General features: G+C 42.7%; 1 protein-coding gene across 2 annotated transcripts in view; it reads left to right on the top strand.

Annotated features, from left to right (window-relative positions):
• Positions 1 to 25,371, top strand: part of PACSIN1 (protein kinase C and casein kinase substrate in neurons 1) — an 80,670-nt gene that overhangs the window by 13,275 nt on the left and 42,024 nt on the right. The window contains exon 1 of one of the 2 annotated variants that reach the window (XM_042464331.1): positions 7,062 to 7,299. The exons of the other annotated variant lie outside the window; for it this stretch is intronic. The gene's annotated coding sequence lies outside the window, so the exon portion shown is untranslated. Of the gene's footprint in view, positions 1 to 7,061; positions 7,300 to 25,371 lie in introns of those variants that run through there. 2 annotated transcript variants of the gene reach the window in all.

Here is a 25,371-nt window from a genome sequence, read left to right as displayed (position 1 = left end):
CAGTGCCACAGCAGCAGCAGTTTCTGTACCAGTTTCTGTTGTATAATTCCCTCATGCTGTTGGTTTTGTGCCAGAGCTTTGAGATTGTGTGGTATCCCATTCTGTCCTAATTTAGTTTGCATATGATGTATGTCGACGGATATTTTATGTGACTTTTGCCTCCCATTTCAATTCCAATTTTAATTCTGTTTTATTCCCTATGGTAACTATCTTACATACTATTGTTTAATTGTTAACTATTTTATTTTATCTGTTTACTAGTATATCCTTTAGCACATATTGTATATCCTTTAGATATACATAAGCTGTAGACAAGTAGTGCATGTTCTGGTTCTGGTGCACGCTTAGGTTATGCATATGTATTTATATTGTATGGAGGTTTATTGCACCTAGTGCACTGTATTTACATTTTATATATAGCTGTGTGATACTGCTTTTTATTATGTTACTAGTATTTTGAAACGGCCCTTGGGCTACTCAATAAATTGTATTGTACAGTTACTGCACTGGGTGATGCCACCTCTAGTGACACCACTGGCCAGTGCCACAGCAGCAGCAGTTTCTGTACCAGTTTCTGTTGTATAATTCCCTCATGCTGTTGGTTTTGTGCCAGAGCTTTGAGATTGTGTGGTATCCCATTCTGTCCTAATTTAGTTTGCATATGAGCACTGTGACAGTGCAAAACAATCATATATGTATCTTATCTTGAGCTTAAAAAATAATAATATAGTAACTAAAAACAGATAACCAGTGTGGTGCAGTGATCTGAGTTTTGGATGAGGACTCTGAGGGACCAGGATTCAAATCCCTGCTCAGCCATGGAAACCCACTGGAAGCCCTTGGGCAAATCACACTCTCTCAGCCTTAGAGGATGGTAATCGCAAACCTCTAAATAAATCTTGCGAAGAAAACCCTTCAATAGGGTGGCCATAAGTTGGAGTCAACTTGAAGGCACAGAACAACAACACCTAAAACCAGCATTTAAAGTGGAGACAGAACACATAACAGCCAGTGAAAGCTCCTTAACTTTCCTTCTAACCATTTTCCAATCAGAAATGCCCCTTCAATATGTTTTCCACTATGAGAGATGAAACGGCTTGGTCACTGGTTTTGAGCAGAAATGAAATGGCCACTGGATAAAAGGTTAGCCACTTGACCATTCCCCAGTTCAGATTTATAATCTCCTAATACTGCTTTTGATTTAAAAAAAAAAAGCTGGAGAAGAATAATTCAGGCCACAATCCAAATCACACTTATTTAGTATATGTCTCATTGAACCCAGCATAACTTATTTCAAGTATACACGTACAGAATTGTTTTGTAGATGTCACATCTTGTTTGCCCCCAAGTTTATATATATTCCACAATTATATCACGTTGACAGTCATTGATCTTTCCCGTGGACGCCTAGGATTTTTAGTTTGGTGATGTGCCCAGAGGTTTGTGCTAGAGAGCTGCAGTGTGCTCCCTGAACTTTAGCCATCTTAAGCATACCTACCAGGGACAACATTTCACTGTACTCAGGCTCTGAAATACACCTTCTTGAGAGTAAGTTTCATTAAACTCAGTGGGATTGATTTTCAAGTAAACATGGATAGGACTGCACTTCAAGAGTCATTCATTTCCCTGTTCTGTTCTCTTTTGTTGTGTCACCCAAGTCTTCTACTGATTGGCAAAAGACTTTTAAGCCTTGCACACCAAGAAAAATTGATGAAAACATTATACTTATAGCATCATTTATAATTATGGGAGAAGAGCAGCTACCAAGTACAACACAGCTATTTTTAAACACTCTTTCACACAACAACATTTGGACCTGAGTTTCAAGTGTGAATGAGCATGTAGCCACATGCTGTTAGATTTGCAGTGTCATCTCTTAATAATGGATGTTAACTGAGATGACTGGTTTTATTATCACTTCTGTAGAGTGCACTTATGTAAGACAGGAGTTTACAGATGTTGCATTTATCCAGATGGTAAAGCCAGATTCCCCTGTCAGATTTGCCCTAAAGATGCTGGTTTTACACTGATTTTAGAGATGTAAACATTATCCAGATCTGAAGCCCAAACCAGCATGCTCAAATGAAAAGCTTGTCTAGGAAAAGTCAGGTAGCAATAGCAACAACAACCACAAAACCCCCTCATTATTTATGACCTTTGAGCACAGGGAAGCATGGCTCTTTCTTTCTCTCTCTCATACTGATTAATTCATCTGTAAGTTAAACTGACACAAGGGATTCAATCTAGCATGTGCACATACAGCAGTTATACCAAGGCTAGTGTTGTACAATTCTCTATAGTACAAAAGGATGCCTTTTCCCCTTTCTCCATTCCCCTGAGAGACAAACGATTCTGTAAGGTTCCTTTTATAGAACAACTTCTTATTTCTTAACCTGGCCTTAGTTGCTGCTGGAAGCTAAATGGATGAAAACTGTCTCAAAGTGGGAAATCCAGTGAGACTACCTTTCTTTGAGATCTTCAGAAAGATTTTGATGAAAAAAAAAAGGAGAGAGATGATACAAGACAAAAAGAGGGAAGAAATGAATTAGAAATGAAATCAAAAGTAACGCAAAGTGTTTTAATTTACCAGGGTACAGAAGGAACAGAAAACAGGGACAGGAATGTAGGTAAAGCCATTTTCCTCTTCTGTTCCCAGCCTGGGAGTCAAGTACTCTCTATCTGTGTCTATATTCCCTCACCTGCTGAAATGGGGTATCTGGGAAAAAAGATGAAGGACTCTGAAGACAGAATGCCCCACTGTGCTTCATTATGAAGTCAAACGTACTCTTTAGAAGAAAGATGAGACTGTGCCTGAGACAAGGAGAGAGCCACAAGGGACCTAGTTTGCCTTCTCACAGAGCAACTTGATCTTAGTCCTCCAGAACAACCCTCCTCAGGCAAGTTGCATCATTATTGCAACTGCTTCAAAGGACAAATTCAGGCCTGTTAGTGGCTTTAGATTTCTTCTAATCTCTGATTAGTTAACTGTAGGAAAGAGAATTTATTAAAAGTGCTAAAGAAAGAATTTTTTAAAGTCCCTGTTATTATTCCTGTCTCCAGAAGAGAATCGCTATGGACCCCAGATGTGGAATTATAGGCTTGTCTCCCCATTTGAGAAGCTTGTACAATGTGTGCAGGGAGGGGGGGATTCTCTAATCTTGGCACTAGGCCTGATGTTTTACATTTTTGTGAGCATTGCTTTTCTAAACAGTCTTGCTTAACCTTGAGGAATTCACTTGGCACAACCATATCACCATTCAGATGACAGCCCATCAAGACCTGTCATTTCTTGTCATTGCAAGTAGCATTGCAAATATCTCCATTATGTATTGGGTTATGGGTCACAGCACACACTGGAATTCCACATCCACACCACACATTCTGAATAAGTGACCATAGATTTAGAATATTCACAAGACAAATCATCATGCCTAACTTTCAAAATATGACCTCTATGGTTGTAAAAAAAACAGCCCGTAGGATGGGTGACTATGCGGCCAATTTGTTGCCCTTAGTCATCATAGTCAGGGTTAAGGGTGATGGGAGTTTCAGTCCAAAATAACTACAGGTTGACAAGTTGCCAACCTTACTTTAGGGCTTCTTTTTGTTCCAGTTCTTCATGTGGGAAACTGGACCATCAGAACACCTTTATTTTATATAATGTTAGAAGCATACATTGGGCTTTATGAAGTTGTTCACAGATTTTTTTAAAAGTACTCTACTTTTGTGTTATTCTTCTTAACTATTTTAGCTATTGTCATGTCTCGCCAGTTAGGAACTACACAGCAGAGAATATGTTTGGTTTGGAAAATTCAGGTTCAAATTGTCACTTACCCCATATGCTTACTGGATGTCCTGTGGATAGATAAAGCAATTATCTATCAGAGTTCTACTGTGCTGTACTGTTGCCTTGAGAGGAGGAAGGGGGACAAGGACGTACTGCTCTTGTGACAGATGAGGAACAAATACAGTAGACAGGATCAGGTAGCAAAGTAACTACAAAGCACTGTGAAGTTCTAGAAAAAATTCCATCTAAGTTCAGCAGGGAGCTTAGATTTTTCTGTATGCATGATATCATTAGGGGAGGGAAGTATGAAGTATAATCCAATTAATAAAAAATGCAACTCCACTTTAACCTTAACCCGTGGCAACTGGTAGTTCCCATGTGAATCTGCTCTGAGTCCAGACTGCATTTTCAAAAGATCTATCCAAGGTGCTGAACCCTATCTCCAAAATATATCCAGGGCAGCATCTTGGGCAGCCTCTTTACAGTTCAGGCTAAAACTCACTGCAGATGCTGTGCACCTGGGAGCCAGAAGCATCACTAGCCTAAGTCTAAGCCTCACAAATTTAAGCACTGTATTTCAGTTTTAGATAAATGAAGTAGAAGGTGCAAAATAAATTTAAGAGGAGAGTTATCCATCTGGTTGTCTCCCACAGTTGAATGGTTGTTGTTCTTGTTGTTTACAAATCACTTTTTTATTGACTAGAGAGGGTTTTGAAAAATCTTCTGCTGCTTCGCGTCCTTGGAGACTCTTTTTCAGAATATTAACAGGCCAAAATGCTTTGGGCAACAATGAAACATCACCTGACAGCAGCGTCTTTAGATGGGTTTCTTATCATTTGTGGATAAACTTAATTGGAATCAACTTCAAAATGAATATGTTTCAATTTGGGGAGTCTCACAACAGCATATATTCCCCATACAAATCATGCAGCTGTACCATCCACTCTCTGGTCACTGGTTGCCATAATTTTACAATCTGAAGACAAAACATTTTTCTGGCTTATTACCATCCATCGCACTGCGTGTTTCATCCATTCAGGTCCTCTAGGGACAGCACATCCTCTCACACATGCCTGATGCCGCCTCCTCCCCTCAACAAGAGTTGCTGTTTGTTGAATTTGATTAGCATATATAAATGTAAATGAATTGACATTATTGTTGCTGCAATGAGGCTGCAGTGGATCCAACTAGGAAATGCTTGATCATATCTTGCTTTGGGGAGCACTTTAAGAGGCTTCTTATTTTCTCCATAAGTGGACATAAGGCTTTTTCTGGGGCCCAGCTCCCAGTTCCATTACAATCTATCCTTCAATCCCTTTGACAAGTACACATCCTACTCTGGCCTTACAAATAGCAGCAGTCCTACTCTTAAGAGAAATAAAAGAAAGCTTGCTCTAAGCAAGAACAGCTCCAAAAGGATCCTGTAAGTAGGCTCAATGGGAAGGTATTATCTAACTAAGCCAACAGAAATTTCACATTGAATCTTGCTCATGAGTGTGGATTTTGCAGCAATTCTCCTGGGCTAGAATATGTTCAGTCCCTAATAATAGAGAATAATTCTGATTTTTCCCCAAGGTGTTTTGTGTTCAGCTGCATGCATATGCATTGCCCTCTCTCTTTTGGAGCAATATCATGGAGCTATATCTTGGGAATGGTGACCTAATAATAATAGTAATAATAACACCACCATATTACTGGCAGAAAACATCAAAGACTCAGAGCAATTATCAAGAAAGGTCTAGGAAGATGATCCTATTATAGGGTTTTCTTGGCAAGATTTGTCCAGAGGAGGTTTGCCATTGCTGTAAGTTGAAAACAAAGGCACATAACAACCACCATGTGGAAATAGCAGCATATGTGGGTGAACAAATCAATTCTGAAATCTCTCTGGAAGCCAAGATGATTAATTGAGGTTGTTGTACTTTGGCCACATCTTGAGAAGGCATGAATCAATGGGGGGAAAAACAACCCAATAATGCTAGGAAAGGTGGAGGGAAGTAGAAAGAGAGGAAGGCCACATGCTAGACGGATGGACTCTATGAAGGAGGTCACCATGAGTATGACTTTAGAGGACCTAAGCAGAGCAGTGGAGGACAAAGAGTCTTGGAGGTGTCTCATCCACAGGGTTGCCATGAGTCAGGATCAACTGGAAGGAGGTCAACAACAAACAAAACAACAATGGGTGATGGCCTCATGCCATAATACAGTAATACACTGCAGAGGAGCCACCCTGGGACATTGCCATCCTCCTTAGAGATGGGGACGCATGAGAGGCAGGGTCCTGGTGCCAAAATGTCCTCTCTGTCTTTGGCAGGGTGACCAGGCATCCTCCATTTCCAGGACAATCCTCCATTTCATCCAACTGTCCAGGAGGAATTTCAAAAGGTCCTCCATTTTGAGTACGACTAAATTTACATGTAACACTGGTGTTTTTAAGCTTTTATTGGGTCACGTCCTCCCCCCCCTTGAAGACCCTCCATTTTAAAGGTGCTTGGTGAGGAGGACAAGTGGCCTCCCTGCTCCTTGGCCAAGACGTCGAGGGCTTGCCTTGTGTGTGTGTGTGTGTACTGTACTGTATATGTGTGGAGAGACTCCTCCCTCAGCCAAGCTGTGTGTCCTTATATGTCTCACTCAAATGTTTGTGCTGCTTGTGTGTATGTGTGAGAGAGAGAGGAAAACATCGCACGGCGACCCCCACGCGCGCGGGCGCCTGTGTGTGCGTCTAAGCGGGAACGTTACGTGAGGTAAAACGGAGACTGGCGGTTTGGAGCGCGCCAACCTTCGTTCCCGCTCGCCCTCCCCCTCAGCAGCACGCGCCCTTATCTTGACTCGGGTGCGCGCGCGCCTCAAGAGCGAGGATGAGGTAGAGAACTGAGGCGCGCTCTTCCTCTCCTTCCCTCGTGCTCGCGCAGGCACTCTCTAGCTCATTCTCTCTCCTTATTCCCTCCTTTTCCCTCATGCTCGCTCTCTCTAGCTCCTTCTCACTCTCGCTCATTTTTCCTTCCCGCCACTCCCCCCTTCCTTATTTTGCTCGTGCTCGCGCGCGGGGGCGAGCACGCGCTCTCTAGCTCATTCTCACTCTTTTCCCGCCCCCGCCACTCTCCCCCATCCCCTCCTGATTTTCATGCTCGCGCATGCGCTCTGCCGCCACTCCCCCTCCTCCTCCTCGTGCTCGCGCCTGCGCTCTGTAGCTCATGGAGCGCGCGCGCGAGAGAGAGAGAGAGAGAGAGAGCAGAGGAGGAGGAGGAGGAGGAGGAGTTGGGCGCGGAAGAGAGCGGTTGGTGCCTGCGGGATGCGCTGAGCATTGCCCAGTTGCCATAGAAACCAGCAGAAGGAGGTGGGCGGGGGAGAGAGAGCGCTTTTGCCCGCAGTCTTCTTGGCCAGTCTGCTGCTGGTTCAGTCTGAGGAAAGAGAGGCAGAGGCAGAGGCAGGACTCCGGCGACCCTCAGCCCCCGGTGGTGCCCCTCAGCAGGGGACGGCCCTCCCGCTCTTCAGCCCCAGCCTCAGCCCAGGTAAGACGCTCCCCGCCTCCTTCCCTTCCTCGGCGCTGAAAGGCTGCTGCTGCTGCTGCTGCTGCTGCTGCTGCTGTTCTTCCCGGGACGCGTCCTGCCTCCCCTTCAGCCTTTCCGCCCAGGAGGAATCCCAAAGGTCCTCCATGTCCAGCAGGACCCAGGAGCGCTTTCAGCTTTTCTTCTGCCATGTCCTCCATTTTTCCTGAAGGTCCTACATATTGTGTCCTCCTTTTCAGTTACAGCAGCTGGTCACCTGAGAGCTACTCTCCACACCCTTGTTATGGAAGCAGTGGAGGGGGGTTGTTTTTTAGGTGGCAGTTAATCCCTGGGCTGGAGCCTGTCCCAGATGTCCCAAAATGATAGTCTAGCATGCTTTATTATTCTGTTGGTGGTGTGTGCCTTCAAGTCGTTCCCAGCTCATAGCTTACACTTTGTAAACCGCTTAGGGAGTGCTTAAGTCCACTGATAAGTGGCATAGAAATGCACTTGCTATTGATATTGCTGTAGCAACCCTAAACCAAACCTATCATAGAATCATAGAGTTGGAAGAGACCCAAAGGCCATCCAGTCCAGCCCCATTCTGCCATGCAGGAAATCACAATCAAAGCATCCCCATTGACAGATGGCCATCCAGCCTCTGCTTAAAGACCTCCAAGGAAGGAGACTCCACTGCACTCCTAGGAAGTGTGTTCCACTGTCGAACAGCCCTTACTGTCAGAGAGTTCCTCCTAATGTTGAGGTGGAATCTCTTTTCCTGGAGCTTGCATCCATTGCTCCAAATCCTAGTCTCTGGAGCAACAGAAAACAAGCTTGCTCCCTCCTGAATATGGCATCCCTTCAAATATTTAAACAGGGCTATCATATCACCTCTTAACCTTCTTTGCTCCAGGCTAAACATCCCCAGCTCCCTAAGTGCTTCCTCATAAGGCATGGTTTCCAATTCCAGACCCTTCACCATTTTAGTCACTTTCCTTTGGACACATGGCTCCAGTTTTTCAACATCCTTTTTGAATTGTGGCACCCAGAACTGGACACAGTATTCCAGGTGGGGCCTGACCAGAGCAGAATAGAGTGGCTCTTACTTCCCTTGATCTACTATACTTTTATGGATGCAGCCTAAAATTGCATTGACCTTTTTAGCTGCTGCATTGCAGATTGGTTCAGAGGGGGTTTGCCAATGCCTTCTTCCCCTGAGGCTGAGAGAGTGTGACTTGCACAAGGTTGCCCAGTGGGTTTCCATGGCTGAGCTGAACCCTGGTCCCAGAGTTCAAGAAACCATGACGCCACTTGGTTTTGATCTGTTGTGTCACCCACAGGGTTTCCATGGCCGAGCCAAGATTCGAACTCTGGTCTCCAGAGTCTTAGCCCAACACTCAAATCGCTCCTACACTACATTTCCCCCTCCATTTTTATTTTATTTTATTTTTTTGGTCCCACTCCTATAGGCATCAGCCCCGACTTGACATATCCCTCGTTGCGCAGGAGAAGGAGGAGGTTCATTGCTTCCATGAAAGCCTAGACTGGGATTAAGTTTCAGGCATGCAGCTGGTGCGCAGGTCACTGGGGAGGATAGATGGAAGCATGGAGAGCTCTTGGCTGAACCGGCATATGGTCTCCATCCCCACACTGACTGGTTATGTGGCTGTAGGATAGTCTGTCTTGGGGAAAAGAGGTGAACTGATTGATACCAGATGAAAGATGGTGATGATGGTGATGATGAGCACTTTCTGCAGTGATACTGACCTTTCAGGCTTTGACTGTCTGTCTGCACCATTCTCTTTTAAGGAGGAACTGCGCTGCTCCTTCATTTATTCATTATTATTTTTTTCCCAAGGGAGGCACTGCATGGCTCTTTTTATGTGTTTCCCGAAGCGCCTGGTGACAGCAAAGGATCCCACCTACCCTTCCTCACTCATTTGACATGCCTTTGGACCTCCCCTCAAATGCAGCTAGTCCTTTTGACATTTGCCTTTCCAGGACTAGCTGACATGAATTGGTAACATGACGGGTGAAGGCTTACACCTATAGTCCATAATGGTACTCTGTCTGTGTGTGTGTGTGTGTGTGTGTGTGTGTGTGTGTGTGCAGTGCTTCATCCACTCACTGATATAATCTGAGAAAAGAAGAAGCACATCTGGAAAGAGAAACAAAGCCAGGAGCAAGTACAGTATCCGCTGGGGTTTAGTTCCAGGATCCCCCGTGGATAACAAAATCCGTGGATGCTCAAGTCCCATTAAATATAATAGCAGAGCAAAATGGGTCCCTTATATAAAATGGCAAAATCAAGGGTTACTTTTTGGAATTTATATGTTTTGGGAATATTTTCAAGCCATGAATGCTTGAATCTGTGGATGAAAAATCTGTGGATAAGGAGGGCTGACTGTATGTGCTAAATTCTTCCTTTCAGATGTGTCTGTCTTCTCCACCTAAGCCATGCACCTTGGCCTCTTCCTCTCCTTTTACTCCTACTTACTGTTCTGCTGGGGGAGGATGAAGAGCCGAATGATCAAAATAAACACATGTCCTGTACCTCGCTCCTGTAGGACAGCTGTGGGAACCAAGGCCTATGAGTGGAGCAGAAAGCAGAAGGATGCAGGGTTGACCACAGCTTCAGAAGGGGGGGGGATTCTTGTTCAAAGGTGCCCAGGGCAATTGCGGTTCTCAGAGTGCGTGGAGACTTCAGTGCATACTCTCTCATCATTTGGCATGCTGATGGGAGCTGCAATTTAACACCCTCTGGAGTGCTACAGTTAGCAAATCCTGGTCTAAAGCGAGGACACAAATTCCTGAATATCTAACCAGAGATCCTATCTATACCTGTATCTTCTTTTAGGGATGATTTGTGCAGTGAACACAAGTTATTTGAAATAATTTGGGTATGACCTATATGCCAGCCTAACCACACATAAATGCAGGATTTTGTAAGCAGTGACATGTCAAATGGCATGGACTTGTATGTGACAGGATTGGTGCAAGATCTGGACGCTATTATTAGGGAGTGAAAATACTGTAGCAGCAATTTATAGCTGCCATTATGGGTTTAGATGAATGGATGTTTGTTTGACTTTGGCTAAATAAAGCATCTTGCTGCCTCCTTTAGTAACCTTTACTTCCTTCAGCAGAGTCACAGAAGCCTATTACACTTCCCTCCTTTATAAACATTTCCATCGACGTACAGAAGGCATGGTTGTCTCAACTGCTTCATTGTCCTCCTTAAAAGACATCACAAATCCTATTTTGAACATAATATCATCTGACTTTGCCTGCAGGTTTGGCTGCATTCTACCCAGTAACCAGATTGCTTTTTTCCCTGCTTCTCTTCTGCACCTAATACAAATTATTTGCTCCTTACCCTAGCAAACGAATCACATTATATTGCCTAGCATTTTCTCAGCAACCTTTTTACAGTATACAAGCTATGGCAAACTGTCTTTCCTTTCTGACCTAGTCTATAAGACATTATAAAACAGAAAACAATAAGGTCTAATTTACACTGCAGAAATAATGCAGTTTGACACCGCATTAATTGCCATGGCCAAGTGCTGTGGAATCCTGGGATTTGTAGTTTGTTGTGGCATCAGAGCACCTTGTCAGAGAAGGCTAAATATCTCACAAACTATAAATCCTAGAATTCCATAGCATTCAGCCATGACACTAAAGTGGTGTCAAACTGCATTGTTTTTGCAGTTTGCAGATTAGACCTAAGTGACATGTGCAAATCAGAGCTGAAGTCAGTTTGGTTTTATTGACACAAATGACCTCTTTGGATCATAGAATCATAGAGTTGGAAGAGACCGCAAGGGCCATCCAGTCCAACCCCCTGCCATGCAGGAAATTAAATCAAAGCATCCCCAACAGATGGCCATCCAGCCTCTGTTTGAAGACCTCTAAGGAAGGAGACTCCACTACACTCCGAGGGAGTGTGTTCCACTATTGAATAGCCCTTACTGTCAGGAAGTTCCTCCTAATGTTGAGGTGGAATCTCTTTTCCTGGAGCTTGCATCCATTGCTCCGGGTCCTGGAGCAGCAGAAAACAAGCTAACTCCCTCCTCAATATGACATCCCTTCAAGTATTAAACAGGGCTATCATATCACCTCTTAACCTTCTCTTCTCCAGGCTAAACATCCCCAGCTCCCTAAGTCATTTCTCATAGGACATGGTTTCCAGACCCTTTACCATTTTGGTCGCCCTCCTCTGGACGCACTCCAGTTTCTCAACATCCTTTTTAAATTGTGGTGCCCAGAACTGGACACAATATTCCTTTGCATCACAAAGACTCTATTCTTCCCTTAGTATTGGAATAAAAGTGACAGACTCAGTGTCCTGTATCATCATCTGTCTTGTCACCATCGTCTTTTATTTTTAATTTGTCTTGCAGTATCCAGATATCTTAGATACGTCATCTCTGACATGATTACAAGCTCCCCTAGGCAGGGACTTGATATATGACCTCATTTCTCTGTAGAACATCATGTACATTTGAAGAAAAAAACACCCAGAAAACAGAGTCTCTATAAGTTCAGAGATCATTCTAGATTGCCTTTGCTTAGTGAGAACTTTCTAGATCTTCAAAGCAGTGAGAAAAAAAGTTTTCACATAGGTTTTGCAGTGAGGAATGTGCAGAGATACTTTCCATCTTTGGCATTCTTCCAAATGCTGCAAACTGTGAATGTATAAATATAGGATCAAGTGAGGCCTCAGTGTTCCCTCACCTGCATCTATGGCATTTTGACATTAACGGCTGAAGTGTTTTGGAGCAAGCTTCAGCCTCAGGTCTTGTGTGTACTTCCATCATAGAAGCAGTCACCTGAAACATGGATGCAATGACTGCACTTGCCTCTAAAGCCCTAATAATTCCTTCCTGGCCACCTTGGTTCACTGGTTGGTATGTGTGGGTGGGTGACCCTTGTTTACTTCTTTGGACAACCTGTCTCTCACAATACCAGAGTGGACCTACTCTGCTAAATAGGCTGGTAAAATAGAATCCCATCCAGTTCTATGCTTAGAATACTATGAACTATAATGGTTTGTGGCATTCCAACATAATTTATTTCTTCAGAATGTACCCCAGAAGGGAGGAGAAATGCAAGGAAGAGAGGTTATAGTGAAATGCAGCACTACAAGCAGGAATGAACTCTGTTGTAGACACAAAAAGATTAGCTTCTAAGACCAAAAACAATAAAAAACAGTACCCCCCTCACATTGTAGCATGTCTGTGAATGTGTTTACTGTATATACTCACATATCAATCTAGAAATTTTAGTAACAAAACTGACCCCCCAAAACCTGAGTTATCAACGGGTCAATGTAAGTACTGTACTTTAACTCTTATAAAGAAAGAAGGAACCATCCCCTGGTGAAAGGCAAGAGCGCAATCTGTCATGGAAGCACTGATCCCCTCTATTGTCTCATCCATCTAGCCTTTAGCATGAACATATACTGTTATTCCTGTGAGAGTTTTGTACCTTTTTTGGCATTGTTTTCCTTTGCTTCATCTTTTAAATCCTTTGTCACAAGCCCCTAGGTTTTACCCTTGACTTATCCATGGGTCATATAAAAATCCATAATTTTGGCCCCCAAACATGCCCTCAACTTATACATGAGGTCAATTTATAGACCAGTATATACGGGAATTTTGATTTTTTTTAAAATGCTTTTCTTCCTGAGGACAGGGCAAACCTGTCACCACTAAGCAAGTGGTCATCACCAAGCATGAGACATGTAGAATTATGACACTTAGATGTCCTCCTGTAATTATGGGGTGATGGCCTCAATAAGTGACACTGTGGGCCATTCACATGGCTTTTTAAGAGGCAGGTGTACATATAAATGTAAACTTCCCAAACCTTGCTTTTCCCCCTCTTGCTTTATCTCTGAAAGCTGCAAAGGATATGGTCTGGACTGACTTTCAGAATAATTTATTACTCCCTTTTTTATTATAAGAGAAGGGGTATACAAATCAAATAAATATATGATGTTTATTGATAGATGAATACAACGTTAAAATTTCTACAGCAGTCTGTTGTGCTCAAAAGCATTTTAGATAATTTAGCCAAAATTCTTATACTTGTCCCATAAAATAAACCAGTATTCCCCCCTCCTCCTGTTGCAGATAGGAGGACTAAGAGGTAATACCTTGACATAGGGACTATACAGATTGCCCCTAATGGGCGGCATGCAGCTGCCCCTTGCCTGGCCAGATCGGGGCCATGGCAACCTCATGCTGTGGCCCTGATCCAGCCTCTGGAGGGCGCAAATAGGAGCCGCAAAGGGTGCTATAGCTGCAGCAGTGCAGCTGTATGGTCTCCCTTTGGTGCTGCATCATATGGATGCAGCACCAGAGTTGCGCCCTGACCCTACCCCCAGGCCGGCACAAAGTGAGTTAACAGCAGAATTAAGGGATAAGATTTGAACCAGGAATGTCCTGATGAGTTAGTTACTGTGCTATATACAGTTGCCAGGTTGAAAATTGGAGAGGGCTCTTGCATCTTTAAGAGGGAACTTCAACAGGTGTTCCTTTTCATGCAGCCAGGTAACAAGCAATACTTACTGAAATTTTGGCTTCTGCACATCCATTAAAGACAGGCATCCTCTCCAGTTTTCTAGCAATGCTATGCCAATTCATAACAACAATGATAATGATGGTGATGCAAATGGAAATGAAACACAGGAAGAAGAAATATAACCAGAGCTGTATGAATTTTGCAGTTTTGTAATAACACAATTGAGCAATAGATGCGTTCTACAGGATTTTAAGACTTAGCGTCCTTTGTGTTTTTAAGCACCACTCCCAGGAATATTCAGCCAAGATAGTCTGGAGCCACTGTAAAACAATGCTCCCACATCCCATATCAGCCAAACCCATATGACTGATGGTATCAAATGCCACTGCAAGATCCAGGAGGACCAACAGGTCCTCCCTTGTCCAGTTTATGGTACAGGTCATCCACCAAGGTGACTGAGGTTGTTTCTCTCTCATAACCAGGACTAAACCCAGTTTTGAAATAAGTTGTGTTGCCACTACTCACTCCAAGACCTTACTTAAAAAGAGATTAGAGGATTGCCAATAGTTTGCTAAAGAGGTGGGACCCAGTGAACGTTTCCTCAACAAAGATCCTACTGTTGCTTCTTTTAGAGAGGTTGGAAGATAGCCCTCTTTCAAAGAAGCATTTACGACTTTTATCACCCAGTTGTCCAGTCCTCCTCTGGCAGCTTTAATTAGCCAAGATGGACATGGATCCAACAGACAAATTGCTGGCGTCACTTCTTCATGCAACATGTCCACATCATCATGTTGAACAAACTGAAACTAATCCATCAAAACTGGGCAAGTATGTGCTCAGTTACCTCCCCAGACTGTCTTGAATGTACAGTCCAAATCAGACTGATCTGAGAGATTTCTCTGCTAAATATTTAGCAAATTTGTCCTCAGCAGTCTGAGTCAGGATGTAGTAGCCCTTTAACTCTCAGAACAGCTACGCTGGATGGGTTTGATCTGATGCAATAGAGGCAGAGTAGGCTCTAAAATGGGCCCTAATCTCAGAGACAGCTTAATGTCTTAGTATTGTTCACACTGGGAGAGAAATTGTTTTTAAGACTATTTGATGAAGTTGCACATGAGACTGGTTACTACTTCCAAGGGGAGCAGGTTTTTTTTTAACATGACGCTAAGGCCTGTTACAGACAGCCAAAATAAAGCTGCTTCGAGTCACAGTGGAGGTATGGTGTTTCAATGATGCATGCGTCTTAAGGTCCAGAAGTCGCACCAAAGCCAATGCTCCAGCCCTAAGGACTGGGCGTGGCTTTGGTGCGACTTCTGGACTCTTAGGACGCATGCATCATTGAAACACCCAAACCTCCACTGTGACTCGGAGCAGCTTTATTTTGGCTGTCTGTAACAGGCCTAGGATATAATTTAGACTAGAGGGTGTTTAATCCTCCTATGAATATTGAATAGAAGCACAGCCTCTTCTTGTAATGGGGCTATCAGCAGGTAATAGTCATGATGGAGATATGTTTCCTCCAGTTCCAAAGGCAATACTGTCTCAGTTAATCAGTTGCTGGGAAATACAAGTATATGTTTGGGGTGGGGGGATCAGTTGCATTCATGTCCTCCTTTTGGGATTCCCATGAAAGTCTTATTGGCCACATTGTGAATAGACATTGGACTATATATTTTGATCCAGCAGCACTCCTTTTATGGACATCCCCAGCAGAAAACCTCTGACCTGTGACATTGTTGCCCCATTGATGGGCGGCAGATAAACAAATTGGCCTTTGTATCTGTAGAAATAGTAACATAGATCTGTGGGCAAATATGTGTGTATGTACATGCTGAAAGCTAAGCTTCTTTAGAAAACAGGTTTTTGTAACAAATATATCTCTGGGTTGCTGACAGGCTGTCTTCAAACATGTTGAAATTCATGTTTAGGTACATAAAAGGTTATCTTATAAATGTAAAGAGCTGTGTTACTCAGAAAAGAAACAAAGCAAAATAAAACTGAGCCACATATTTAAAAGCATTTGAACTGCTTGAAATATTGAGTCCTATCTTGGGGGGAAAGTTGAGGCATGAATAAGACAATACTATTTTAGCCTGAGCAGTTAACAAAATAAAGGGAATCTGTAACAATTATTTGTTTTAAAATGAACACCCACAAAATTGGCATATTACATAATACCCAAACATATTGTCTGTCTGAATTCAAAACAGTATTAAAGACTTATCTCTTCCAGCAGGCCTACCCAGTTGAATTTAGACTGAAATTTAATTTTATGCTGGATGATTTTAATGCATCCTGTGTTTATGTGTTTTAATTTAATGTGTTTAAATGGTTTTATGTATTTTAATTTATATTGTACCTACCTCAAGCCTTGGGGAGATGATGATGATGATGATGATGATGATGATGATGATGATGATGATGATTGGAATCTCTGTCTTGAAGTGCTAACAGTCAAATAGAAAAATAATAATCTAATATTATAGAAGGGGAAGAATTAAAATACACAGTGAAGGTCTGGCATTTGGGATCAATATAGAAGTTGCAAACCACTGATCTTGCTCCTTTTCAAATTGTTAACCTGGCCTTAGACTACTTTACCAGTATTAGTCGGAGCATTTGTACCAGACCATGGAAGTGTAGATTACCAAAATCTTATCAGGGCAAAATCTGGGGGTACCCCAAACACAAAGAAACAGCAATCACATGGAGAGTACCAAGCAGCTGATCCAGCTCATCTTTTAACAGGTGGTTTTAGGGGGCTCTGTGATTATTCTTAACCACAAATTTTAGTCACAATTTTGCCAAGGAGAATTTACAGGGCCCAAGGATATTGAAAGATCAGTTGTGATTCCTTCAACAATAGTCTATCCAAGTTTCAGCATATTAGCTTGATGTTAGAGTAGTGGGTCATCCAGTCCTGGATCCTTAAATTACATGGGTCAGATTTGCACAACAGCAGTTTTTGAGCTAGGTTCTCTTTGATAATGCTAGTGTAGTTTAGTGGATATAGTCAGCTGAGCCCAGTGGATAGACTACTTGAAGTGTTGAGAAATATTACCTTCAGTATCAGAAAGCAGTGTACTTTTCAGTGCCACTTGCTGGAGAACATGAGTAGGAGGCTGCTAATGTACTCATGTTCCTCTAGTTGGCATGTTATATGCAGTGTGTGAGCCACTCTTGGAAGAGAATACTGGACTAGACAAGCATTTACTTTGATCTGATCCAGCTCAGATCTTCCTGATTTCTTAAGCTCCTCATCTTTTTTCTTTACAAAATGGACATTAAATGAGTTAACACAGGATTTTTGTTAGACAGAATTATTCAACCTTTTTTTCCATTGCTGAACTTCACGATAAACCAATAGAGGCCATTTGGCATGACCATTACGGCAAATTAATTTAGTTCTTGTGCTGCCTATTTTGAAAACAGCCCTGTTCAGATATTTATGGAAGCTCCAATGTTTGTTAGTATGTGCAAATAAAAGTGCATTTTCTGTTTCCTGCTCTATGAACCTATTCTATTCTGGACAAATTTCTCTTCCCTGCCTTGCATACAAGGATACATGCAGTCACAAATTTTCCTTTGTTTCCTGCAATGCGCCTCCCAGTAGTAGTAGTATAATGTCACCAAGTCTGCACTGGAAATGACAACACATGGCTGGTTCCCTCCTATGTATGCTATGCGTGCATAGCAAATACGAAGCTCCTTTTTGCATTCTATCGAAATAGATAATCATTCATTAATTATTTTCTATATATTTAAATGACACATTCCATTTAACCATTGGTTTGTTTTTAAACCAAAGAAAGCAAGAAAGTTTACCACCGTGACCAGATCCAACATCTCCAGGAATGGAAAACTCTTAACCCACTTACCTGGGGAAAAGCCTCATTTAAATTAATGTCACTTGCAGTTGAGTAGACAAGTAAGGAATTGTGCTATAATTTCCACAGAGTAAAAGGGCTTTGTGTGTTTTGTTTTGAAAATTAATTGCTACCACCCTCTCATACATTTTATTTTTCTCAAAACGTAATGTGGTTTTCTTCATTAAAAAGAAAACTTTAAGCACTACTTACATCTGGTGAACATGTTTGATATGCTTATCTTAATGTCAAAACGAAGCCAGGTTTCCTTTGTAATATGAATGGAGGGGGCACTTTTGAGAATGAAGCAGCAAATAGAAAGGTTTCTTCTTTCCGGTTGAAATTGTCCTGGTGTTTGTGGGTTTCATTGGCTTCCCTGTGCATCCTGACATGGTAGTGGTTGGCATGGTCCAGAACTTCAGTGTTTTCAAACAGTATTTTATGCCCAGGATGGTTTGTGGCATGTTCTGCTACTGCTGATTTTTCTGGTTGGCCCAGTCTGCAGTGCCTCTCGTGTTCCTTGATTCTGGTTTGCACGCTGCATTTGTGGAAATCCACAAACACCTGGACATTTTCAACCGGAAAGAAGAAACCCTTAAAGTGAACAAAATTTGGCTACCAGTCCTGAGGGATAGCAAAATAAGGACTCAGCAAATGCAAATGGGAAACCATTCAGAGTCAGGGGCTTTCCCAGCAGATAATGATCACCAATTAGAAGACATTAATCCTCGTTTGCATTAGCCTGCCAGGCTGAGGCCAGCCATCAGAACAGAACAATACACATGCAAATCACTCCTGCATTCCCAGGCTCACACAGTATATATACACCCAATTTTTCCAGGCAAAGCATTCTTTGAAGATGCCAGCCACAGATGCTGGTGAAACGTCAGGAAGAAACTTTTCTGGAACATGGCCACATAGCCCAAAAAACCCACAAAAAACTATGGATGCCGGCCATGAAAGCCTTCAACTTTATGGACTACAGTTTGTGCATTTCCCTGCTCTATCTGGTGCCTTAGCCTTTACTTATTATTTTTGTAAACTCTGTTCTCCCTTTTCCCTATAGCAAAACTGATAGACTGATGAAAGGTTAATGGCTCTTGAATTCTACTGATCTAAGAGAGCAGCACTCCCAGTAGAATTTCTTAGTTTCTGTAGCTGTCAGTGGATGCTGCAGTCGTATCACTTACCAGGCACCAGAAATTGAACTGGTCACTTGTTAGAGATTGCCACTGTGTTTGGCACCCAAGTGGAATGTTTTATGCTACTATCAACAGGCAGAAAAAGAAAAGAAAAAAGAATTTTGGAAGCATTCCACAGGATCTTCCATGTTAGTTTTGTAGCTAAAAGCCTTTTTAAAAATGTTTCAACTTTGTTGGAGGTTGTTGTTATTGTTGCGTACATTCATGTTATTTCCAACTTATCATGGGTTTTCTTGGCAAGAGTTGTTCAGAGGAGGTTTGCCAATGTTGGAGGTCAAAACACCAAATAATAAAGTCCCAGCTTGTTAGCTTCTACTAAAGTGGGAGCCAGTAAATTCAGACTTTTCTGTTTGGGGTTTCTACCTCCAACAAAGGTTTTAAAAAATTAAATTTGACAAGTTTTATCAAAACAGTACCTAAAATGTTCCTAATGCTAAAGCATGGAGACTTGTCTTGAGAAACTGAATATTCTGTGCCTAATAAAGGGGGTTGTGACTTCACAAAAGATGGAGACATTTGAGATCACAGAAAGAACTACTGTACCTTTTTGCATTGCTATGGAATTCAAATTTTGTTTCCTGGACTTTGGAAAGCTTTATTCCTAGTGCCCCATGGCCAGAAAGAGGAGGGAACTGCTTGCATAGATATTCCTCCAAAGAACAACACATTGAGAAAATGCAAGTCTGTGATTGATATTGTCATTTTATAATTATTTTTCTCCTGTGTGATTCTTAGCATCTTTGCCTGATGAAGAAGCTAGTAGAACTTCAAAACCTTGCATCTAAATACTCTGATTATCTTGAGGCTTTCTCTACTCATTAAGCCAAGAATGGAACAATGAAGGTCCAATGGACCAATGATTGTCCACGTGGTTTAAAAACTGATCTGAAATGACACACAAAACAATCCTGTAAAAATATAAAACAAGCAAAAATTGAGTATTTTATAGTAGTACATATACAGCTGGAATGGCAGTGCCAATGTTGGATGTATTTCTTGCACATTTTACAAGATACTTGAAAGGAGCTTCTTTCCTGTCTTTAAGGATTTAATCCTTTTCCATTGATCAACAGAATAGTGCATTCCTTTCTCTTCCCCTTTAGGCATACAACATCTGTCTTTCCTGAGCATATATACAGTACTTTCCAATCCAACCAGCAAAATGGTTCCAAGCTATACCTTTTCCTGCTATGGCTGCATTTCCTGAAATGAAGAAATCAGACCCTTGGAGCTTGGGAGTCTTTCGTAAATCTGTGGTAACAACCTGTACCCTTAGGAAAGTCCCAAATCTGCTAGACATTTAGCCTCACATGCCAGAAATAATGTTTTACAGTGCACATATTGCAACTGCTTTCAGAATACCTTACATGTCCCAACACCTCCAGAATGGGTGACTCATACCATGTGCAGTCCAGACAACACAAAGGTCCTACGGTCAGAATATATCTTGATGGGGATTTTATATCCTTTATAATGGACCAACAACCATACCTACACCAGGAAGATAATGTGGGCTGAAAAAGCCTTGGCTACTGAAGGAGCAGCAGCAGTGGAGCAGACATTCTTTCTTCCTGATTCTCTGACCCCTGCCCACCTCCATGAACTTATTCTTTTTTAAAAGGCACATGAATTCATTTGGGACTGTATAAATTAAACCATTCTGAACTGTGTCATAAAGGTGTTTAGGTATACAGTGGGCCCTTGGTATCCACTGCGACTTGGTTTCAGGATCCCCAGTGGATACCAAAATCTGTGTCCTGTTAAATACAGTGTCCCATAAATACAGTGGTATAACTACCCTCAGTAACTTTCATGACCTTTTACTCCACTCTTCAAAACTCTTATTCACTAGACCTTATATGTAAAGACCTTTTTTCTCTTTTCCTTCCATTAGGTCACAAACTATTTTCCTATGTGGCAGCTATCAGAAATGGATAATTATTTCCTTATCTCTTCTTGCTGGTTACATGCTTGTCTTTTGAAGGTGTTGGGGCCTTAGGGCAAGTTGCTCTAATTATAAGGATTGGGAGCATTTCTTCAGAGCTTCTCAATCCATAAAATCCACTCATACGCACACAGAGGCAGCTTAGCTTCTATTTGTGCTTTTGGTCTCTGCCTAACTGCAGATAACAGCAACACGACTGGTGTCTTTAGTTGCTTACAGACATTTACAGGATGACACACAACATAGATGGCGACATGACGGGTACAAGAACTCACCACAAGCCCAAATGACAACTCTGCCTAAACTTTTCCAGTGATAGAGGTGGAGAAATCCCCATGTGGCTTGCTCCTTCATCATTGCTCCACTAGGTAGGAAGCAGACTTTGAAAGAGTTATCAGCTGAGGGTGGATCCCAGGGGGGGAGGGGAGGAGAGGATCTTCGGCCTCTTCCAGAGTGAAAACTTTGCCATACTTTAACATAAAGCAATTAAGTTACTAGACCAGGATAAGACTGAAGACAACTTACCAGAGAATAACAGGGAAAAGGGGACTCATTCCCCAAACCAGGACCCTTGAGCATTAACAAATTGCTCAAGGCAGCTGCCTTTTCAACAGACACCAGCCTGGATATAATGCAATTTAGTACTAGAGTGCAAGCAGCCTCTATCCCAGTTAGAAGACAGATCTTGTTAAAAATTCTCTCTATTTGTGGGAAGCAAACTTGGGGGAGTCCCTGGACCAATACTATTAGAGATCATGGCAAGAAGAGGGCACTGCCCTCCTCAGCTAAGAAAGAAGATAGGAGAGCCCTGCGCCAACAGGACCTGACCCACAGCATAAATTGGCAGAAACTGAAAGCAGTAAGACTGAACCTTGAGGACTTCCAGCTGTGGGTTAAGAACAAAGTAGTTCTCATTTGGATGGACAGTGTGAAAGCAAAGGCCACATAAATAGAGAGGAAGGTATGTACTATACATACTGATGATAGAGGCGAGGAGTCTGCTGTCCTTGTTAGAGACCAATATAACGGCCCTGAAGGCAGACCACATAAAGGGGGAGCTAAGCAGATTGGCTCACCAGGATGGAAGTAGACCAGGCAGAGTAGCAACTACACCCAGAGATGTTTTGACTGATCATGGTGAAGTTTGGCCATCCTCAGACATGCTTGCCTCACCAATCAACAGCCAGCCAGCCAGGTTCTTTTCAATATTATAGGCAGCCTCAGAAAAGTAAGGATGGAAAGGATGGAAATAATTGTAATAGTGCCACACTGGCCAATGAAGACATGGTTCTCTGAAATCATGAACCTATACCAGGAATGCTTTCAAATACCAATAAGGGAGGATCTGCTCACACAAGGGCCAAAACCCAGTATGGAGTGAAGGCTGAGTAGAAGATACTACTGAAGGAAAGCATTGACCTGGTGGGTACCATCATACACACTAGATATCAATTGACAAGAAGAAGCCAACAACAATACAATAACTTCCTCCATGATTCATATGGTTATCTATTCACTTTGGCTTTAGCAAATATCTTTCTTCCTGCCTTTGTCCCCCAATGGCCATCATTGAAATTAAATTTGTCACCTCATCACCATACCCACAAGTTTTGAATTTCTGTTCCTAGTCACGCATACAACCTGCTCTTTCATAGCTATAAAGGTCTCTTCCCTAGCACTTCACTCTGATGAAGTAGACTTACATCTATGAAAGCTTATGCTACCAACTTACTTTTCTGTTAGTTTCAAAGGTGCTACAAGATTAGAGGGACGCAGTGACTTAGCAGTTAAGATGCCGACTTGATGACCACAAGGTTGGCATACTGGCAGTTCAAGACCCCAAATGCTGCATGACGGAGTGAGCTCCTGTCACTAGTCCCAGTGTCTGCTAACCTAGCAGTTTGAAAGCATGTAATGTGCAAGTAGATAAATAGGTACCACTTTGGTGGGAAGGTAACAGTGTTCCATGCAGTCATGCTAGCCACATGACCACAGAGTTGTCTTGGACAACGCTGGCTCTCTTGGCTAAGTAACAGAGATGAGTGCCGCTCCTTACAGGCAGACACAACTAGACAACCTTGCCAAAGGGGAAACCAGATCCTTTGCATGCTGATCCAAAGTAACACGGTTATGTCTTTGAAGACTGGTTTGAGGTGCTTGGCCCACATGGCTGTCAGTGGTGTGTGCTGAGGGAAGACCAGCTCTGCAATTAGGGATGGTCTCAATTTGCTGCTTCAGTTTTACTCATAGAAAACGGCCTTAGGCAGTAAAATGTCTTTTTCTAACACTCAACAGTGGAAAGAAAACCATCTGGCTTTTCTCACAGTTGGTCAAAAGCACAAGATTAGCTCTAGATAAGATAATATATTAATAAACCATTAGTAAAAGTAAAAAGAAAATATCAGTTTTTCTTAGTTCAATTAAACCAATGGAGAAGCAGTTATACAACAGAAACCCATATTTTGAGGGGTGGAGTGGGGATCATTTCATACTTTGTTATACTGGATCATTTTGAGTCTGTGAGTACTGAGGAAGTGGACAAGATTCTTGGAAGTGTTAGGAAGACGACATACTCTCTCGATCCCTGTCCTTCATGGCTAGCAGCTCAGGGGGGAACGGCTGTAACTATTATGTTACGCCGTATAATTAATTCAACTTTCAGGGAAGGGCGGTTTCCATCCAGTCTAAAATTGGCCACTGTAAAACCTTTGTTAAAAAAGCCCTCCCTAGACCCCCTGATTTGAAATAACGATCGGCCTGTCTCACTGCTGCCTTTTTTAGGGAATGTGATCGAGAGGGCGGTTGCCTTCCAGCTTCAAGCGATCTTGGATGAAACGGATTTTCTAGACTCATTTCAAACTGGCTTCTGGGCAGGCTATGGAGTTGAGACTGCCATGGTCGCCCTAGTCGATGATCTCCGTCTAGGCATGGACAGAGGTAGCGTGTCCCTGTTAGTGCTTTTGGACATCTCAGCGGCTTTCGATACCATCAACCATGGTATCCTTCTGGAACGCCCGAGGGAGTTAGGTATCGGGGGCCCTGCACTCCAGTGGTTCCATTCCTACCTCTCGGGTAGATTCCAGATGGTTCAGCTGGGGGACTGTTGTTCCAATAGGAGGGCGCTTACATCTGGCGTCCCTCGAGCAATTTTGTCCCCCATGCTATTTAACATTTACATGAAACCGCTGGGAGAGATCATCCGGAGACATGGGGCGCGGTGTTATCAGTACGCTGATGACACCCAAATATGTTTCTCTGTGTCTCTGACTGATGCAGTGACTAGGGACGGCATCTCTCCTCTAAATGCCTGTCGGTAATGGGCTGGATGAGAGAAAACAGACTCAGTCTGAATCCAGAGAAAACAGAAGTACTCGTGACAGGTTCTCCAGACCCGAGAAAGATTTATCCATCTGTCCTGAATGGGGTCACGCTCCCCCTGAAGGATTCGGTTCGCAGTCTGGGGGTGCTTCTGGACTCATCGCTCCACCTTACATCTCAGGTGGATGCGACGGTCAGGAGCACCTGTTACCAGCTTCGGCTGATACGCCAGCTGCGACCCTACCTGGGCCAGGAGGACCTTGAAACGGTGGTGTATGCTCTGGTGACCTCTCGGTTGGATTTCTGTAATGCGCTCTACATGGGGCAACCCTTGTACCAAACCCAGAAGCTTCAACTAGTACAGAACATGGCAGCAAGGCTAGTCACTGGATGCTCCAGGACTAGCCACATAACACCTATTTTGCAAGATCTTCACTGGCTGCCCATTCGCTTCTGGGCGCAATACAAGGTGTTGGTTATTACCTATAAAGCCCTAAATGGCTTGGGCCCAGGGTACTTGGAGGACTGCATCTCTCCATATAATCCGCCCCTCACTCTCAGGACGGTCGGGAAGCAATTATTAAGGATTCCTAAAACGAGATATACCTCATCCTTGTGAAGGGCATTTTCTGTCTCGGCCCCGCAGATTTGGAACTCTCTTCCCGACGAGCTCTGCTCTGTTACCTCCCTTGACCTGTTTAGGAAGAAACTTAAGACCTATCTCTTCCAAGAGGCTTTCCCCCATGTGTCTTGACATCTGTTCCCCATCATATATGCTGCTTTCCAGCTAGTTCTGTCTTTAGGCTATGGTTTTTAATTCTCTGTGGTTTTATTGTGTTTTTAATTTTGGAATGTTTTTATGATGTTTATATACTGTTGTCCAAATTGTATAATGTTTTATATCCCTGTTGTAACCCGCTTTGATCTCCTTTGGAAAAGCGGGCTATAAATAAAATAAACAGTATTATACTGGCATGATGAACCAGCCCTACAACCAGTGTTAGTCTGTACAAAAGACACATCTATATTACAAATGCTGTTGTTTTAATACAATTTTAAATCTGAAGGCTTTCCTACTAGGGTTCAAAAGCATACTGATTCTTGATGAGAAAAGCTGCCTTGACACATTGAGAGGCTCTGCCAAGAAAACAGTCAACTGTCACAAGATTTAGTTGCACTACAGGACTTCTATTTTGCAGGGGGAAATAATGCGTGAAATAAAACTTTTTGTGCAAAA

The sequence above is a fragment of the Sceloporus undulatus genome, chromosome 4 (assembly GCF_019175285.1).
Source record: "Sceloporus undulatus isolate JIND9_A2432 ecotype Alabama chromosome 4, SceUnd_v1.1, whole genome shotgun sequence".
NCBI classification, from domain to species: Eukaryota; Metazoa; Chordata; class Lepidosauria; order Squamata; family Phrynosomatidae; genus Sceloporus; species Sceloporus undulatus.
Note: the sequence above shows the minus strand (reverse complement) of the source record. Positions and strands in the feature narration are given on the sequence as shown.